This window comes from Uranotaenia lowii, chromosome 2, assembly GCF_029784155.1.
Source record: "Uranotaenia lowii strain MFRU-FL chromosome 2, ASM2978415v1, whole genome shotgun sequence".
NCBI lineage: Eukaryota > Metazoa > Arthropoda > Insecta > Diptera > Culicidae > Uranotaenia > Uranotaenia lowii.
In genome coordinates, this window is record NC_073692.1 from 409677076 (window position 1) to 409697942 (window position 20867).

At 38.7% G+C, this 20867-nt stretch overlaps 1 protein-coding gene across 5 annotated transcripts in view; it reads left to right on the plus strand.

The window, feature by feature from the left end:
* Positions 1-20867, plus strand: part of LOC129748188 (neurogenic protein mastermind) — a 369439-nt gene that overhangs the window by 77928 nt on the left and 270644 nt on the right. Inside the window, exon 1 of one of the 5 annotated variants that reach the window (XM_055742701.1) lies at positions 18573-18768. The exons of 3 other annotated variants lie outside the window; for them this stretch is intronic. The gene's annotated coding sequence lies outside the window, so the exon portion shown is untranslated. Of the gene's footprint in view, positions 1-18572; positions 18769-18808; positions 19278-20867 lie in introns of those variants that run through there. One more of the 5 variants, XM_055742702.1, reaches the window with a different exon arrangement.

Consider the following 20867-nt stretch of genomic DNA (forward strand, 5'->3'; position numbering starts at 1 on the left):
TCAATTTTTTTTTATCGAATACACATCTTATTTAAATCTAAAAATATTGTTTCATATGCGTTTTCATGTTATTAGTTTTTTATTTAAATTTAATCTCAAAAACTCATCTAAGTTTCTGATTCTGACTTTCATCGTATAAAACCAAAAAATCGGATTGTGATCTTATAATTTGTTTAACTAAAACTGTTTTAAGATTCTGATCTCAGAATACAATTTGAAATTTTTATCTTTGTTTGTTATCTCAACCTCTGATTTTCACACCAGAATTTTAGTATGGTCGTTGAATGTAAGTCTAGAACGTCATCGTTTCAACGTGACCTGGTTTAACAACCTTATTTAACAATTTAACAAATTTTTATCTGATTGTGAAGAATTATCCAAATTTATCCAAAATCTGATCTGTGAGCTTAGTCTGTTATTTTTGCTTTCGACTGTGAAATTTAAATGGTGGGTAAATTTTTTTTTCGGATTTTTTGTTCTACTGGCCAGTGAAAACGAATATTGTTTTTACTTCCGACGTTTCGGTGATTTTTTTCACCTTTATCAAGGATTCTATGAGGGTTTTCTAGGTTTAGTGTGTGATACAATTGTAATTTAGTGTACTCACAAAACGGTGTTTTTTATCTGAATTGGGTTTTTTTAAATGGTGAAACTGTCATTTTGGGTGAAGAACATGGGCTTTGTGTTGTCGGAACTGAGTGAAATATGCGAAGTAAGCTTATTTGTATTTAAATAGGTTGGTAGATTACTTACAATTTGGTTATTGCTCGACGAACTAAAGGAACGGTAAATTTCACTTTTTTCAACTTAGGTTCATAAACTGACCTTTGACATTAGTTTTAAATTCTGCTTACTAATATAAATTTTTAGAGTAAGTATGAAATTCATTTAGAGAAAAGGGTAAAATAAATAGATTTGATTGATTGGTAGTTGTAAGATTTCAAAATAACGAAAAAAATGTGAACGCTTAATTTTGTTCTCTTTTTTTTAAGTTCAAGCAAAGGCTGAATAGCCTTCTACTCAGCTTTGGATATGGAACTTGAAAGTGTGGATATGAACTTAAATTTCGAGCTGAATAGAATGCTATACAGCTCTTGAGCAGGGCTGAGTGAGCTTTTAAGAGAATGTTTTATGGCACTTTTGGTTACTTGGAAATGAAACTGAGATACTGGTCTTAAAATTTATTCTAATAGTTATATTTTGTAATTGTAAAATCCGAATCGGATTTTTTAAAAACTGAATAGGATGACTTGGTCTCAAAATCAGCTTCAGGGTTTAAAATCTGATCTGTTAAAAAATCTGGTGATAAGTTTTCATTTAAGATCCGTTTTCGATCATCAAATATGATTTCAGAATCTGAAAATCTCAAAATCGGATCACACAATCTGATTTTAGAATCAGATCCTGCGTGAACTCTGGACCTAAATGGTCATTATTTCTTGAAATAATTCATTTGTCCTAAAATAAGCTAAAACTTCTTATATAAGTTTCCAAAAGCAGTTTTTTACTAAGATTGATTGAAAGATCTCAGAGCTTTTTTCGAAATTAGGTATCTTTGCACATTTGTTCTTATTGTATTTCCTGGCCCAATTAGACTGGATCGAATTGGGGTCATCTTTGGCGTCTACAAAGTTTCTTTTTGTATGATGTAAAGATGTAATCTTCCATCCTATGTCGCATGCATGGCACAGCCCGTTTCCAGCGAACTATCTCGCATCATAACTTGATCCAAATCTCATGTTTACTAACTTTAAACTGCTTTTGAGCGGACTGTTTCAAGGGATTGAAGGTACTAGTAAAAAAACGGTTCAGTTAAGGTAAGGATGGTTTGACTCCATTAAAAAAAGTTCGTTGCTTGTTATCATCAAACTAAGCTTTTGTGAGTTTTTTTCAAGCGAAAAAAGGGGTTCTAGACAAATCCGGGCATTTGAATTAAAAATTTGACGACCAAATATCAAGTCAAATTTTGTCAAATCTCAGAAGTTACTCAACAAAAAAAAATAAATAAAAAAAACTTATCGTCAAATTTTAAATTGTATTTTAGGCTTCTGAATAACTTTTCTTGATTATTAGTATAAAACTGTCTCAAAAAAATTTGTTTTTGAAGCAAAAATTAAAAAAAAAAATACAAAACAACTTGTTTTTTTTTATTTTCCAATTTAAATGAATAAATTTGGTAAACATCCGGGTATTTTTTAATGAAATCCAGGCAACCGGGCCGGGCCGGATTGTTCCCATTTTTTTTTTTAAATATCCGCGCAAACATGGATAAATCCGGGCAATCTGGCAACCATACTATGTACTGTTGGTTTGTAGCTTTCAATTTAATTTAGTTTTATCATTATCAAACAGTGTGAAGTCAGATCTGACAGTTCAGCTTAAACTCAAATGCCTATCTAACATGCCTAATACTATCTAACATTGCGTTAACTGAAAATTAGTTTTTGTTCTAATGATGATTCATTTTCTGCAAAGTGTTAAACCGCTGGCTGGTTCAGGAAATTCTTTTTGCATTGAAGCAAATCTTGAGCCTGACCTTCGATTTCAATTAAAGATCTGAGCCCCAACGATTTTTCTTTTGCACCCTCAATCGCAACAATTATCACCTGCGTCAGCCAGCATCCAGCACCGTTCGCCATCGACAACAAAACGTGGGCATTCGATCCAACAAGGCTCTCAATTAGAACCGATACGTGTTTTGTGTACACATCATCGATTGGAATTTGCCATGTTTTGGCAGCTTCGATTCGATTATCGGAAAAAGGAACCTCAAACCGGGGGTTGCAAACATGAAAAGAGCAGCACTTCTAAAACACTTGATTTGGCACCAATTTCAACCGACATCAGCATCAACAGCATCATCTGAAGTAGCAGCAGAAATCATCCATAATACATGGGACAAATAAAGACGAGGTTTAAAAATAACTTTTATCACCTCTCGATACCGGCGCAGATTATTTTCGTCTAGCTGCTGATGATCCCCGACAATAATGGAATCAGAAAAGTTTGTGCCCGGATAAAGCTTTCGAATGTTGATGGTTGTTGTTGTTGTCCGTCGAATGAACTCATCCTTAACGATTGAGGAAAAATACCCACACATGATTTTTGTCAATCGAGTTTGACCGTTGATGAAAGTTCTAGACTACACAGACAGATTGTATCGATTTTTTACTGGACTAGTACCTATAGCAGTTTGGCTCCATCATCTTTCATTAACCAGATTATAACGGCAAGCAGCTTGGTTTAGTGAAGTCGTTTGTTCTGTATTGAACAGTCTTCAAAGTTTGTATGCGTTGAGCGTGGTCAGCATTTTTGCCTTTAAACAAACATCGACGGATTCCACGAAGCGCCGTTTGTTTGAAGTGCATTCATCCAGCCAGCACAATCTCTGCCATAAACAAAACGCTGACCGAACGGGGAAAATTGCAAGCTGTTGGATGATGTTTCAAAAGGAAATGAATATCTTACTTTCGCTAACATTTTTATAAATTCTACAAAACGGCTAGCGCCACAGCTCAGTCGATATGGCGTATGCGTTGGTTGAAAGTGTCAAACGCGTTTTTTTGCAGAGGAGAGAAATTTTCTCTTGTAATATAAAATTTAAATATATTTATAATTTTTAAACGAAAATAAGTGTGAGACTCATGATACAGTGTACGATCGGAAGTCTGTACGATTGACTTTCGCAGCGGGTCCAGGGTTATGGATTTTTCGGGTTTACTCGGCGTTTTCCATGGTGAAATAGTTCCAAAACAACTGGTGAGTTGTCCTCTTGATCACCAATTCTCTTCCCGGAATATCTTCATTGGCAAAAAAGACTAGGCGGCAGAAAACAGAAGCTTAGTATTATTTTGCGAAAAACGACGTTGTATATTGAATGCGTGATCAGAACAAAATTCTCGATTAGGGATCATGCATTTCATGCATCATGCAGTTTTAGCCATATATAACTACATTCTCGGGTTCGTCAAAGTTTGGATCAGCGGAACATGTAAACTTCAACATTTATTAACTTTAAACTTTTACCCCAGCTTATATGAAAGCAGGAGGCATCTTCAATATTTTGGAAGCAACCACTCCAAATAACATGAATCCGACGGGAAGTTTGGAAATATACTTGAATTTCATATTCTCTAGAACATGGGTGGCCAAACCACGGCCCGCGGGCCACATGTGGCCCGCGGCTGTCTTTTTGTGGCCCGCGAAGCTGTTTCCAGAATTACCACATTCCAATCTTCGTCATATTTAAGACATGACGGTTTTGCTGGTTTCTGTACCATTTTGAGATGAAGTTTATCAAAATCTGTATTAAAACGAAAGTCGTAGCAAAACCTGTATTTTTCTTTAATTCCCAATATTTGACACATGAACAGAACTTTCAAATAACAGATCTGTATTGCGATGAACTTCCCTTCTTTAGCACGAAGTTATAGAGAATATCAAAACACATTTATTTACGAATTAAACAATATTTTAGTCAAAGTTTAGTATTTCAGGCATTTTAGAGCGAAAAATTTACTTCATTTGTCAGCTTCAATTGAAACCAACAAATTTTTTGCTATAAATATCACGGGAAAATATATTCATTATATGACCATTTTCGAAAGATGTCTTTAGATTTTCATCTAATTTTAAAATTGGATCATTCTTGCAGGTGGTAATATTTATCAGCGGGACAAGTCCAACTTTTTTGTTTAATGTACAGCCGTTTCGAATTTTTCTCAAATTGTCCCGCTATTTTTCTTGGAAGCTTTTACAAAGTTCACTGACCTACACAACCTCAGTTTGAATTCATTGGTTCAAAACAGAAAATCTTTTAATCTATTTTTTTCTCAAAATAAGCCGTATTTTTCATAGTTTCTATAAGACAATACTAAATAACTCTAATGTTCTTAGCATTACAGTAAGATTTTGATTAAATTTAGCGGTTCTAGAGCACGTTCATCTTATACAATGTTAATAACTTTGGTATGAAGATATTTTTTGGTTAAGAGTTAAGTTGTTTCCAAATGTGAAACGATTATTGTAGATCTTAATTTTTCTCCGGAATGTCATTAAATTGTCTAATATAATAAACCACAATTCTATACTCAATTGCCCAAATTATTCAATGACGGAGATTGAGTTTTAAAATTTTTAAAACAAATTTGAGATATATTTTAGGTTTTATACGCGGTATCAAATCCGCCATTCGCCGATCACATGTAGGACTTGAAATATTTTTTTTTCTCAAATAACGTGTTAAGAACTGTAGAAGATAAAGGTGCTTATTGCAAAAACCCGTGTGCACAAAAGTCATGTAAGAAAAATCTGAACAAAATCAGTCCACGTAAAAAAACTTTAGCGAACTTTCTATGAACTACTTAGGCTGATGGTATACGTATAAGTTTGGCTACACAATTAAGCTTTTTCTAAGATTCTCTCGAATTTCCCGCTTCTCTCGGCTGTGTCCTGCTTTTTTCGGAAAGTATCTGGCAAGCCTATATTAACATTCAATGCTTTTTGATGTGCCATTTTATAATATCTGTTTAAAAATTACTAAGTTTTGTGGAGTATAGTTTTTTTTGACGGAAGAATCTTATATGAAATTCAAATTAAAATATTTAAAATTTGTTCGAATATTTAGTGTAATTTAGTCAAAGCTAAAGCGCTTTGAGTAGAATAAATATCTCTTAAGGAAAACTTAAAACTTCACGGAGTGTGCTATGTTAGACGATAAAAAAACTGATGCAATGAATCAATATGTTCATTATATTTTCACAAAGCCGTTTCTATTTTTCATAAGATGTTTTTATGAAAACTTAAAGTCTTTCATAACTCTCTCATGAAAAACAACTTTACCCTCTGAAAAGCGGTTCATAAGACGCATCTTATGAAAATTATAATAAGAATTTGCCTGAGTGTATAAGTAATCTTTGACCAATCATTGCATGGCAGAATTCGAGAAATTCGCTTCTTTAGCCAGCCTCCGAATTGATCTTACTGACCAATTATACCACTTTTACAGCACGTGCAGACAGTTGCCTTCCATTACACGGCTTCTGTAGACACGGTCTATGAAGGAGAGAATGTTTAACTAGGTAAACAACCCAAAATAGACTGCTAATTTTCGCATTTTTTTATGGTTAGGTTCATTGTAGGGTATGTCTAAGTTGAAAAGAGCTCGATCCAGTCATCATTCTTGGCAATGAGTGATTTTATTTTGAATATCTTCAGGATGTTCAGATGTCCCGTAAGATCCTTCTAATAGAGAGTTGTGTTTTCGGAGAGCCTCAAGCAAGGCACTAGTTTTTCTAGTTTTTGTGTTAGGTATTTAAGACCGTAATCGTAGGTATCCCTTTTTTGTAAGCGAACTGAAACTTGTTTACCTTACTTAAGCTAAGATACTGAGATTTAAAATACTCGTCAAGTGCATTCTCCATTATCTTTAGAATAATGGATGTCAGGCTGATAGGTCTGTGACCTTGACCTGGCTGACCATATTGTTTTGCTCGCCCAAAGACAAGAAGATATGCAGAGAAAACTCGACGACCTCACCGAAAGCTCCAAGGCAGTAGGTCGCAAAATCAATGTCGGAAAGACCAAATCTATGGAAATCAACATAGTAAATCCTTCCAATTTCGTGGTAGCTGAACAGCAGGTTGAGAAATTGAAGTGCTGCCGATATCTTGGTAGCCAGATTTCGCCTGGCGGTACTAAGAAAGACATCGAAACTCGGATCAGAAAAGCCCGAATTGCGTTAGCGAGTCTCCGAAACATCTCGCTCACGCCAGATCTCTCTACGAACTAAGATCCGAATTTTCTACTCAAACGTCAAACCCGTATTGTTGTACGGGTGCGAAACTTGGTGCACATATACGGTGACAAAGCGAAAACGGTAAATTTATTATGAATCTCTGCCTGCGGAACATCATCCAAGCTTGGTGGCCTGGCAACTGGATCTCAAACTTGGAACTTCATCACCGGTGTCATCAAAATGGGGTTGGAAATCGAGATTCGGGAACATGGATTGGGCACACGCTGCGAAGAGATGAAAACGAGATTTACAGAGATGCGCTTGAATGGAATCCAAATTGGCATCAAAGAAAAGGCAGGTCCGGAAGCTCACGGCTGTGTAGTCTTTTTTTGTTAGTTGATCACCTAGGTAGTAAATCCTTTTAACGGATTCCATTCCAAGGCACGGCGAGTCACCGCGGCGCCTTAGTATGCTACTCTGGGTCCAAGGGTGCAATTGGTCGACTCATGATACTATGTACCCCAACGCCCATAAAGTCCACCTGGGGCCTCTGGTCATCATTCCCATCTGGACCTGCATCGAAGGCTGTACCCGAGATGGGAGATCAAGTCCGCGCTTAAGCGCTCATCGGCTAACTCAGTTTCAAGTCAAAACTCCAGCATATATATACCCTGTCTCTTGCTACGATTCAAGACTAAGGACCTCTCCTCTGACGACTCGAGGTCCGGCCTTTACTCGTAACTCGAGGCTCGCTTTGTTTTCCGTCCACGTCCGGGGCTTAACGAAAACTACTCGGATGATTCCCGGCGAAGACGTCATCCTACACCGACTCGAGTGACTCACCCGCCGACGACGTGAAGTCACTCTACCCGAGAATATTTCGCGGGGTGAAAACTCTTACCCCTACGAGTTCGACTGCGAAGAAGGTCTTGTCTTATCCCCGCAGCTTTCGTCGTAGGAAGCGCGTTCTACTCAGATACTTCGCAGCGGTGGAGGTATCGTACACAACGTTCGCGATGTACCTAACTGCTCGGCATACGCAAAAGATAGAGTCTTTGTGTGCTTTACTGCTAGGATCGGACGTACACCATTCGAATGCCCCTCGCCGAAAAGGCATTCTACTCCGACCGTGGTCCGGTCTTCCTCCTTCCTTTGGCCGGCAATTCGGGGCTGGCAACCCTAGGCTTTTTGCCCGCCGTGTGCCGAATCGAGAGCAGCTTATCTTAGACTCGCGCCTGTCACATCATACGTACGGGTCTTTGACGCTTGTGACTCAGATGAATCCCGACGGTGATGTCATCCTACACGACTCGAGTGGCTCATCCGACGGCGATGTGAGACCACTTTACCCGAGAGTATTCCGCGACGTGAGTACTCTCCCCCCTATGACTGCGACTGCGTTCGACCACGGAGAAGGTCTTGCCTTATCCCCACAGCCTTCGTCGCAGAGGGCGCGTTCGTCTCGGATATTCCACGACGGTAACGTTAGAGGTATCCTGCGCACAGGTAGAGTCTTATCTTTGTAGGCTTTACTGCCAGGTTCGAACGCACACTACTTAGATGCTCCCCGACGAAGGATTCACGCTACACCGGTCGCGGACTGGTGCTGGTTCCAACTTTTCTGCAGGGCAGTCATGATCAGGTTGAACCCATCGCTGACCACGTGCCAAGTATTGGCATCCTCATACATCCTCCACACGATGCTGTCGGCTGTCGAATCTGGCAGGCGGCAAGCATGTTAGCGCGTACGAACCACAGGTTGGGCAGAATAACGAGGCCACGTGTCCAAACCGGTGGTGGTACTGCATGAAGCACCCGTGACCAGTCAAGAACTGTGTCATGCAGAAAACCACCTCTAGCTGCGTAGTCTAGCCGCTGAAATCCGCATAGTTGACGAAAACCTTGGCTGGAAGAGTGTTGAGACGCTGTCTCCGGATCGCCTGCAGTGGATGTCTTTAATCTCAGCCCTATGCATCGGTCAATAGGCGCTGGACTTGGAACCACTTGGAACGCTACTCACCTCGACGTGCGCATTGAGTCACATTTGATGTGCTCTGCCGGTCTTTTTAGAAGGATCTTGATGATGGTGGAGAATAACCATAGGTCTACGGATCTTGAAGCAACAAAGATCCGGTAGATCGAACGATATACAGGGTGACAAAACAGTCCGGTCACACAGAAAAATCTCAATATTTCAAAGAATAAGAAGAAAATCAGAATCTGACTTTCATAGCTGTATTCAGTAACTCATCAAGATACTTCACAGACGATATCTCGGAATTACACTACCTTTCTCTGATCGAACCAGCTTCAGACGTCTCGGGAAGTCATCGCAAGCGGCGCGCACGTCCGGTCTCGTATAATCTTTTTCAACCTTGGAGTTCTCACAGCCCTTGGTCGTCCAGATCGTGTCTTGTCCTCGGTGCCTCTGATCTCTAGGATCGATTTATGGTCTGGTACACGAATTTCCGGTTTATTACGAGCGGTTTTAGGTGTTTGAATATGTTGAATATGTGTCCGGGTTTGTACCCTCTCACATATTTAGCGATAACAGCTGCTCTCAACTCTGCCACTCACAACTTAATTGAGCTTGAGCTTGAGCTTAGATCAACCGTACATTTCAGTAGTTGCTACTCCGTGATTGACAAGAACCATCAAAATTGTACATAGATCCAACTAAATGGGGCTTGGGATTAGCATACCATTTTCTGTGTACACGTTTCGAAGGTTCCTTATCTTTTATGGCCAATAACGGCGCCGGCCACGTCCTTACGGTTCATCGGGGAAAGGGAAGGATTGTTAGCTCGACTTCCGTTGCTACTAGAGACCGAATACACCTCTAAATCTCCACGGTCGTCACAGGAAGGGTGGTTTGTTAGTGGGGGAGGTAAATAAGATCGGGATTCCCTTTGGGAAGGGATGTGATCAAAGCAAAATGATCGTCGCGTCGCACACTATCGAGTACATCGCGTTTTTATTTAGAGCAAATACGTCCTAACGTGGCATTCTCATACACGTACAATGCACTTGGCACATGTGCAACTCACCGAATTTTATCGCCCGTTGAATCGAGAAGAGCAAAACGTCCTAACGTGGCATTCTGATACACGTACAATGCACTTGGCACATGTGCAACTCACCGAATTTTATCGCCCGTTGAAACGAGAAGAGCCAACCGTCGTAACGTGGCACTGTCATTCACGTACAATGCACTTGGCGCATGTGCAACTCTCCGAATTTTACCACGCACTTATAACGAGAAGAGCAAAACGTCCTAACGTGGCATTGTCATACACGTACAATGCATTTAGCACCGGTGCAATTCACCGAAGATTATCGCGCGCTTAAAACTAGAAGAGCAAAAACGTCCTAACGTGGCATTGTCATACACGTACAATGCACAATTTTATCGCGCGAGCAAAACGTCCCAACGTGGCATTGTCATACACGTACAATGCACCTTGCACCGTTGCATCTCACCGAATTTCTCCGCGCGCTTACAACGAGAAGAGCAAAACGTTCTAACGGGGCATCAATGTACTTAGCACCGGTGCAACTCACCGAAGATTATCGCGACACTTTATTTATAAACACGGACGACCGAACCAACCGATCACGTCAATTTTCCCCACGCTAACACACACACCCACACACACGCCCCCCTCCCCCCCCCCCCCCCCCACACACACACACACACACACACACACACACACACACACACACACATACACACACACACACACATAATATTCTGGCGAGAAAAAACCCCACTACTTAGCTTCTTTATATCCACGGTGCCACCTTCCAGTCGCCACATACTAGCCGTCGAAAACCCAATTGAATAAGCTCTTGTCATCGTACTGACCCGTGCTGTCACGTGCAATGTTGCATTCAATACTACCATGCAACTCAGTGTAACGCCTGTTACACTCGTTACTTCAATTTGGAGCTTTGTGCTGACGTTTTAAAGAAGCTTTTAGAACAAAAGCTCACTAGCTCCAAAACAGAATTTTCGATGCCATTTTCAAGATGGACACCTCTTCCAAATTAAAATCAACACTTCACGCACAGAAAAATCACCAAATCACGCCATTTCACCAGAAATTTCACTTTCTCCGACGGCCATCAATTACCGCGCGATCAAATAACTCTTTTAAAAGAATTAATAGCACACATTTCACTAGAAATTAGTTAATTTTCGACACCAACGCGAGGAAAACGTTTTGGACTTGGAAATGTTGCCAGAGCTCCTCCTCAACTCTGCCACTCACAACTTAATGTACACAAACTGCACAGAAACGAAACTCTGCCACTGTGGGCAGCAAAGTTAGCCCTTTCATTTGACATATAGATGGCACCAGAGAGATACAACGTATAGGCTACAGGCGACCCCAAAAAAAAAGTGTGACAGGACTTTTTTGTCACCCTGTAGATGAAATGATAGAAACTTTATCACCTTTTAGCACTCCATTAGCGCGTTGAGCACGTTCGACGGGCTGAATAATCCGCCGGTGCCTGAATTCTCTTGTGTAGCTTGCGATCTTTCCGAGTTAAAACTCATTCGGTGGTGCTACTTCGTCGTGCAACATCGTATGGTGTTTCGCTAGGTAAATTCTCCACATGAACTTATTGGTTCGCACGAAAGCAATTCCAGCAAAAATTGCGCTGTGTAACAAGCTCTCGCTGCCGTTGGGAGCTTGACAGGTTCGAAAATGCTGGACATTATTGGTGAAGCAGATATGTTCTTAAAACAACAGGGGCAAGGCGAAGTGTTGGACTGCGATTCGGACGTAGCTGCGTTCACAACAGATTTGATAAGAGTTTGCTTCTTCGGGATCTGGGAAAAAATCAACACTGTTTAACACTAGAAAGACCGCACCAGTCAAAATGACTGGTTGGGCACTTTGTTTGTTAAATATCTTTTGCATACTTCGCTTTAAAAATTCGCAAAAAATACGACTTTTCATGAATTTTGAATCTCTACAAAACTGTGTATTTTTTATTTCACTAGCTCTTTTAGTAAGCGAGAAAAATTTCGCCATGGACACTCGGACCGTGACCAGTCAAAATGACTGGTAAAATTCACAACCCTATAACTCAAACAAGATAAAAAATTTTCGTTTGCTTTTGGTTTCATTTGCAAGCTACATTCAAGACAATGAGTCCTAGTTGATTTATGGTGGGCAGAAGTGTGTCATTCGTTATGAAATTATCGATTTTCGATGCGAAGTCCTGAAGATTTGAAGAAAAAGTTATCGGATTGGCCGCTGTGTGGCGCTTCAAGCACTTGACTCCTAATTTTTTTGGTCTGTTTTGTTGCTCAACTATAATTGAACTTTCTGTCAAAATTTGGCGAAATTTCATCAAGATTTGTAAAAGTTATGTTAGATTTAATACATGTCCATTCGAGTATCGAGTAGTTTTAGGTGATAAATATGTTTTATACTAAACTAGAATGAGTAAAATTTTTATGAATTGAGTACTTATTTATTCAAATTTGAAGACGTCAGCTATGAAACTGAATAATTAAAATGATATTTCAACATGGGTGCACGATATATTCTTATATGTTGGTTATCCACCATGGGTGGACGGATTCGCCGCAGTTTCTGCCCAAGTATGTATTCACTTGCATTCTTAGATTATTAGGCTCGACAAATTTCCAATGCAAGTTCACTTACAGGTAATCCGGCATCCGTGTATATACCTGGCAAGCTGGCAACTGATTGAACATTCTTATGATAAGAGGAAACACATCTTACCTGTCGGCAACTTATGGGGTTTGAACCCAAGAATTTTCTTGCAGATACAAGGAATCGAACCCAGTACGCCTGGCATTCCAACACCAGACTCGCGCCAGCCTATCTGATAGACCACATCGGATGCGGATATTTCAACATGGGTGCACGGAATGGCTGCAAATTCACCGTTGTAAATTATATAGAGTGAAATAGTTTTCAACTTGCTTCAGAACACAAAATATTTTTGATTTAGACATGATAGGTATTTGAAATGCAATATTCGTCAATTTAAAAACTTTTAAGGAAAAACAAATCAACGTGTACATTTGACAATGTTGATTCATTATTTTTATTTTTACTGTTTTCCGTCGCACGACATGACTTGATGCATATAATTCCTAAAACTAGCTCGGTCCGTGGTAAGCGTTTTCCAATTTCTTGGATGTTGATCAGATCGTATCAGATAAATGTACGATTGCAAAAACCTGTTTTGTAATAAAAAATAAATAAATTTATTATTTCAAAATAAAATTGAAATATTTCTTTTCCAGGAATGAAAAAACGAAACTTTAAATAAAAATCGTTATTTAAATCATTATGTCTGAACATGAAAGACATGGTTTCGACTTTGGTTTAGTTAAGATTTATAAAAATGCTTTTTAAAAATTTGCAAAAAGTCCAATATTTGATTAAAACGCGGTGAATCCGTGCACCCATAGTGAAAAACCATGTATATAACACAAATTTTTATTTAAATCTATAAAAGTCTTTATTCTTTAGCATTAGCATGCTAAAAAAATGATTTTGTATGAACAGCGGTGAATCCGTGCACCCATGGTAAATTGCTTTATTTATAGAAAAAATATGCTTCAAAACCTACAATATCAGGTATAATTTATAGGCAACTAGCTGACCCGGTGTGCTTTGCTACACCTTTCAAAATCAATTGATATTTTCAAAAATTATTCAAATTTTTGTTTTTTTTAGTGGCATTATTTTAAATCAAATTATAACATAATTTATAAGCAACCGCTATAAAATGAGAGCTGCAGCTGAAGTTTCGAATTGCAACACAAAGATAACTTAAACAAATATTCTAAATCTAGCTCTATAAACTTGTGTTAAAGATCTGATAATTTGAATCTGTCTGGACGGTCTCAAATGAATCGTACGCAAACAATCTAACTTATAAAATATGGTCGTTTTTTCTTGATATGTTCTGGATTTATGCTGAAAAACTGATAAGAGAGCCCCTCCCCTGTCCTTACCTTCACCCCCTGCTGAATGGAGGTCGTGGTCTTTGATAATCATACCTGTTTTTTCCGTTCCCAAAAATCCTCTTATATCAAATATAGTTCCATTGGTTGATAAGTTTTAAGCTTTACAACAAAATGAATATGGAGCCTCCTCCTTTCTTCCCCTCTATACACTGTAAAGCGCAAGGATCTATAACAATCGTAGAAACATATCTCGTAACCAAGTACCTTTCCATGCTATATTTGTTACCATTTGTTGGCTTCGTTAGCATAAATTGAGAATTATATTGAGCTCACCTCCTCCTCCTATGTATCTACTCACTGAAAGGAGAACGGTGTGTCAGATAATCATAGAATAATACCAAAATGATTTTCCATGTTAAGTTTTGTCCATTTCTCGGATTTTGTAAAAAAGAGTTAAATATAAGCCTCCTCTTCCCTTCTCAATTCCCAATTCTATCATCCTACTGCAAGAAAGGAATTGTTTCACATAGAAAAAGTATTTTTCGTACTCAAATACTTTTTGATGCCAAATTTGGTTTCATTCGCTCGATTAATTCTCAAGTTATGCAAAAAAAATCATATGGAGCTCCCCTTTCCCTCTTAAAATCTTTCTGCTGAAAAAAGGTGGGGCTTTCATTTAAGATAGAAACATTTCTCGTATCCAAATACCCTTTTAATCCACCTCTTTGAAGGAGTGAGGGATACCAAATATTCGTAGAAGCATTTCTCGTACCCAAATATCGTTCTATGCCAAATTTGGTTCCATTTGCTTTTGTAGTTTTTGAGTTTTGCTGTAAAAATTGTATGAAACTCCCCTCCCTCTTTCCTTACTCCTCGCTGGAAGAAGGAAGGGATCTCAAACAATCATTAGAACATGTCACGTTCCCAAATACCTGCCTATGCCAAATTTGGTTCCATTGGCTTACTTAGTTTTTAAATTGTGTAAAAAATTATAAAAGAGGCCCCTCCCCCTTTATTTATCCCTACTGGAAAGAGGGATGGGTCCCAAATAATCATAGAAATATTTTTCGTATCCAAATACCCTCCCATGCCAAATTTGGTTCCATTTGAATTATTAGTTTTTGAGTTATGTATAAAAATATGAAAGAGGCCCCCTCCCCCTTTCTACTGGAAAGAGGGAGGGGTCTCAAATAATCATTGAAATATTTTTCGTATCCAAATACCTTCCCGTGCCAAATTTGGTTCCAATATCTTGATTAGTTTTCGAGTTATGTAAAAAAAATTAAGATAGGGCCCCTTCCTCCTTCCTATCTCCCCACTAAAAAGAGGGAGGGGTACCTCATATTCATAGAAATATTCCTCGTTCCCAAATACCACCCCAAGCCAAATTAGATACCATTTGCTTGATGGGTTCTCGAGTTATGCAAAAAATTGTCTTTTGTTTGGGAAGCCCCTCCCACCCTTCATGAAAAAGGGAGGGGTCTCAAACCATAATAGGAACCTTCCCCTGCCTCCAATACCCCCACCTGCCAAGTTTCACGCAAATCGGTTCAGTAGTTTCCGAGTCTATAGGGAACAGACAGACAGACAGACAGACAGACAGACAGACAGACAGACAGACAGACAGAAATTCATTTTTATATATATAGATGTGTTGAAAAATTTCAGAGCGATGGATGCTAGAAAACATCTACTAAAGCAAAATTGAAGTGAAACCGTGCACCCATGGTAAATATCCATAGCCGTCTAACATGATTTTATAATTAGATTGATAATGTGTTTTAATTTTTTGGTTACTTTTTGAAATATTCATTTTATGACATACACGCATTCGTCAACTATGCCAAAATGAGGTGATTCCGTGCACCCATGGTGAAAAAATATTTCCATTTTATAACAAAAATGATATTGAATAAATAACAAAACAATTTCCAAAGAAAAAAGTTAAAAATATTATGATAGAAAAAATTTCCCCTTTACCAGTCATTTTGACTGGTCACGGTCCGAATAGGTATATTCAATTTGCCGGTCCTTCTAGTGTTAAGGATGCTGGAGATAGCTGTCCACGGATTTTAACATTCGGACTTGTTGGATAAGAAACTCGATGAGCTCGTCGCGGAGTTCAAATTAATCATTAAAATGAGTGGAGTGTCCCGGCTGGTTCACCCAGCTTCCCCAGTGCCTTAACGTGTCGCTGGGTCGTACAGACCTTGGAACAGTTCCTTTCTGAGGGATCGCTTGCTGTCGAAGCGCTTTTTTAGCACGTTCATTGTCGACGCATAGTTATCGGCTTGGATATCCACATACTTGAACGGTTTCTTGCCTTCATTGGTGTTCTGCATAATGCAATCATATTTGGGGATTTAATTTCAATTTTCAAATTTTGAATAACATTCTTAGGTTGAGTCCGGCTTCTGCTTTCTGAACCTGTAATAAATCTTTAAAATTTAGATTAAGAAATCAGTTGTTGATCATTGTTTGAATAATTTTAAGAGTTGAAATTTTCAAATGCATTTGTGTATTTTGTTAGCTCGAAAAAGGATCATGAAATTAGATTTTGGAATGAATCTAAAATAATATTTTTTTTTACTAATATTGTTCGTAAAATTGAGGATCAGAGCCCTAGATTTCAAAGTTTGTATTTGAAATCAATTTTTTCCTTTCAGAGCATCGAGAGAGAAAAAAGTGTAGGTATCGATCTGTGAATTTAAAAAATAGAAACATATCCGTGCCACCTCTCCACATCATTTTTAAAAAGTCTTTCTCAACAAACACTTACTCCAGTATCCCTACAATACCTCATCAACGAAAAAACTGACAAATCTTCGATCTAGGCTGTACGGAAGTCAACGAACTAATAGGAAAGAGCCTCGTCGCCAATTGACGCACGTCAATACGCCTTCTGCCAATGGTGGCCAATCATAAAACCACGCACCATGTTGTAGGCAAATCTGCGCTAACACGGAGCGGCTTCCTCAACGAAATTTTGACTGAGCTTTGATAAGATAAGAAAGCGCCTACTGTGCCAACGATTGGCCGGTCGGTCGCTGGATTAGCGCTCCTTCAGCAGACCAGCTAGCTAACTGGTCTGATTCGGCTTGCTATGACGAAGACACTCACCCTCCTCCGGTCGATCTGTCGAATCGAAGCAGGCAAGCAGGCCTTGAACTAGCTCGCGCCAGCGTTTTTTTTTTATTTCGTTCTTCCTTAACATACACTGAGGAAAAGTTCCGAGAAAATATTGCCGAGTCCGAGTCGTCGTCGTCGGTTCGGTTCGGTCTGGCTGGTCAGTTCAACCGGTCAGTTGTTTCGTTGGTGTGTTTGTCTTTCTGTCAGGTTAAACGATACTTGCTGTCTAGCTGTTGTATTGTAGTAAGAGAAGCTTTCGCAGCCGATCACTTTCGCAAAGCGGTAGTGCGTTCCATTCCATTAGAGTTGGAATGTGGTGGTGACATGTTGCTCCGACACTCATACCTACACTCATTCATGCGGCGGGGTCTTTCGCTGTGCCGTTTTTGGTTTGCAATTTTGTTGTTGTTCTGTTTCGCTTACTCCCGTGTACGAGCCGGTTCCTACTCACTCTTTCAACCATCAACAAGGTGGTTGCGAGGTGGAATTGCCCGGAAGGGTCATCTCCGCTTGCTTCGATCCAGTCGGGCACTTCTGTTCTGTCTGATGATGAGAAGTTCCGTGAAATTTCGACCAGCGGTGTTTGCACTACCGGTAATTTGGAGCACTTTTGATTGGTTTTGGTGATTAAAGTTTCCTTAAAGAAATTTTGACAGATTACGTCTGTGACTGTCTCTAAATATGAACAGAATGTTTGACAAAATTGACAGAATTGACAAAATTGACAGATTTGAAAGGAATAATTAAATTCATTTCAGAATAAATTTTTTTGAACGTCTCCTTACACTGAAAAAAAAACCACCAATCGCCTTAATCCCACACAAAATTTAATAAACGCTCAAAACGGTAATCGTCTTCACGGTGCTCTCACGGTGAAGTTGTTGGACAGTTGTGATATCGATACTCAACAGTTACCGCCACCAATTGCTGTCCCGATGTTCCTTTAGCGGTCCTCTTTCCTCTCGCTGGTTTCCGAGAAGTTTTCCTAGCTTCTACTCCACCGTCATTCGAGAGCCAAAACGGTGGTTGCTCGTCGTCACATCATCGCATCGTACATACTCCATCCAATACGTACGGCAGCCAGGCATTCGATGAACTGGAACTAACCTTTTGCCCTCGTTTGCTGAAAACCGGAGAGCCGCTACCCGAGAGAGTGTCTCGCCTCTCTCCGGCAATTGTTTTGTTTGACGTCCTCAAAACTGTTCAGCGCCGAAGAAAATGCCGCTGCTTCCTCCGTCCTCACTCAACCGGCTTCGACCTTCTCAACCATTCCGAGACGAACGGTGGGTGAAAAGTAAAGGCGAAGAATATCTGTTTTCCTCCCTACTTACCGACGACGATGATGTTGATGACGGACGACGGCGATGATGCTTGTTGCTGCGGTGTTTTACTCTGTTTCACAACAAGCTCGTCACAACACAAAACAACCAGCAGCAGCAGCAGCAGAATTACCAACGAAGGGAAAATGCTAAGCTAACCCTCACGAAAGACGAATGAGCAAAAGCAAAATCTTCAACGATGGCACCCATACAATCGCAGCAGGCGTGGAAAACACCGCTCGCTCTACTCTTCCCAACAAAATTGCGTGTTGTTTTGATCACAGCCCTCTACCAATACCGATGCAAGTGCATCAATGAAAACATCGCTGCTAGCTAACCCTCTGCTGAAAGCGATTTTTACTCAAAGGGAACGGAAACGTACCGAATGTTGGACCGATGTTCAACACACTGAACTGAACTGAACTGAACTGAACGCCAGTTGAAAACTGTCATCTATCGGGACAAGTTCGCGGTTTCTCGTGTTCGTCTTGATTGCCGACTTGATTTCGAGACAATAACGGCCACGGGCGAGTGTTTGTTTTCGTTTTCGGACCGTCGTCGTTCGTTCAGCGGTTGGAATTTCCTAGCGCGTTCCTTCCTTCTATTAAGTCGAAGCCGAGCAAGTAAGTGTTTTCTGATGGAAAAAAAGGCAACCGAATGGGAGACGAATGAATACAAAAATAATGAAATAAATCGGATGGAGTGCGCGCCGTTTTAGTTAGTTTTTTCCCTGTTTTGGTTTTGTTTGTCACGGCGGTGTTCGGCTTCCATTCTCCTGCGGTGTCCATTACTCCGGTCGGTGTGCAACCGAAAAGAGAAAAATGCGTGTGTTTTGGCATCAATTTTGGCCCAAAAACATCTCTGATTAGATTTCAGCACTAGTATTTAGTCAGTGATTGCTGGGATCCGAAAATGATCATGGTAGCTTATAAGGTGTTTTAACGCCCGAAATAAAAGTGAAAGTGAAGTGAGCTACTTGGATCGGAAAATTGAGGAGGAACTACATTAGTTCAAGCCTCTAGTAATTATCGGTGTACATATTATCAACTTCAGATAGGATTGCAGTTACATTTGAATATATCGAAATTTTTGGGATTTAATCTTATGGTTTGACATTCAACTTTTTGTTTTGGTAAGTTACGTTTGTTATTTTAATTTAGATTTTTTGATTATCGGATTGCATATTTTATTTATTCCTCATTTCTCATTCCGGATCAGAAATCAAGAATCACAAAAAAAAGAAATCGAAAACGAGAAATTCTGATTTTTTATTTCAGATTTTTTTTATTTCTGCTGAATCAAAGCAATCAAAAGATCTTTCGATTGCTTTGATTCAATAGAATTATTCAATCAAGTAGGTTCACAACACTTATTAGAGTTCTTATTTCTGATTTATGATAATTTGATTTTTTTTGTTTTAATTAAAGTCGTTCAACCATTTTTTTTTGTTTTAATTAAAGTCGTTTAACCATTGGAAAACTTATCCGGTACAATTGTGTTCGATGTTTACTCTTGGGCTCGAACTCGCGGACCTCGGCTCAGGAAGCAGCTGACTTGCCTACTGAGCTATATCACAAGCCATAGATTCAAGATTATTGGTTTCTGGTACTAATATCTGGTTTCTGATTTCGGATTTTTGAATTCTGAATTGTGATTCTGAAATATAATCTGTTACACCTGTTCTCTGATTTTTAATTTCAATTATCTTATTCATGGTTTTTGATTTCTGATATCTGATTTCTGATATCTGATTTCTGATATCTGATTTCTGATTGTAATTCTGATGCATAATTTTTTATATCTGATATCTGATTTTTATATCAGATTTCTGATTTCTAACTTCCGATTTCCTATTCACGGTTTTCGATTTCTGATCAGACTTCTGATTGCTAATTTCTGATTTTTGGTTTCTGATTTCTTATTTCTGACTTCTGAATTCTGATTTCAGACTTCTGATTTATGATTTCTGGTTTATGATTTCTTATTAATGATTTCTGATTCCTGATTTCTTATTTCTGATTTCTGATTTCTAATTTTTAATTTCTGATTCCTGATTTCTGATTGCTGATTTCTGATTCCTGATTTCTGATTGTAATTCGGATGCATAATTTTGAAACATCTGTTCTCTGATTTTTATTTCAGATTTCTGATTTCTAACTTTCGATTTTTTATTCATGGTTTTCGATTTCTGATCTGACTTCTGATTGCTAATTTCTGATTTCTGGTTTCTTATTTATAATTTCTGACTTCTGATTTTTGATTTCTAATTTCTGACTTCTGATTTCTGATTTCTGATTTCTGATTTCGGATTTGCTGCTATTTACACTGGAATTTTATAGATTTGTATACATAAAAAAGCCATATTGGAAAGATTCTTAATAAGTTTAGGTAAATTATGATAAAATGCCAAAAAATTGTCAATAAAGTTAAATAATAAACTTAAAAAATAAGCCATAAAAAGGACACTTGTCGGAAAAAGCAAAATAAAATTTTACAAAAATAATAATTAATTGACACAAAATTAAATAATAATGTGCCAAAAGAGAGAAAAATGATGAAAACCTATAAGAAAATCATGGGAAAAATAATAAAATTTCAGTTTTTCTTCGAAGTTTATACTGAAGAAAAAATCACCCAGAATCAATATTTTTTAAACTAGAACAAAACAAATAGGAAGACGATCCATTAAGACACAAATTGAAAATAAATCAGAAATGCGTCA